The sequence below is a fragment of the Penaeus monodon genome, chromosome 28 (genome assembly GCF_015228065.2).
Source record: "Penaeus monodon isolate SGIC_2016 chromosome 28, NSTDA_Pmon_1, whole genome shotgun sequence".
NCBI classification, from domain to species: domain Eukaryota; kingdom Metazoa; phylum Arthropoda; class Malacostraca; order Decapoda; family Penaeidae; genus Penaeus; species Penaeus monodon.
In genome coordinates, this window is record NC_051413.1 from 829887 (window position 1) to 830506 (window position 620).

A 620-nucleotide genomic window follows, 5' to 3' on the forward strand; every position below is an offset into this window, starting at 1 on the left:
CAATAGAATAAGTAAGAAAAACTGAAGGAGAGAAAAAAGTGGGCAGAAGCATGGAAGAGGAGGCATCCGTAGCCAGTCCATCAAAAAGTGATAATTTCCTACCGCCGGAGGGCCTCAGCGGTGGATTATGTGCTGGTCTCGGGTCATTACCTCATGGGGACCCACAGAGACTCCAGCTGATTGGCCAGTCACCCTCACCTTGTAACAAAGCATGCGATTGGTCCACACGTTGTCATGACGTTTAGAAGCCGCGCTCCCATTGGCGGAGAGGCATTTCCCTCGGGCAACTCCTTTGTTGACGGGAGTCAGCTGATATCCAAGGCCACGTGGGCTTCGCAACAGCTGATACAGAGCGAGGGACGAGGCGACGGACCAATGCAGGTCCACAAAGCGAGCCACAAAGCGAGACAAAGGAATAAAAGATGCTCGCATTCGAGAATGAGTGACGAATGGATACAGGGCAAGAAAAGAAGAGATAGATGATCTGCAAATAAACCAAGAAAGAAACAGAGAACAAGGAAAATACCACGCGGGCAGAAACGAGAGAAATAAATTCCCGGACGCGAAACAGGAGAAGCGTCCGGTGAAAGAAAAGGACTAAACCGGTCAATCTCGAATGA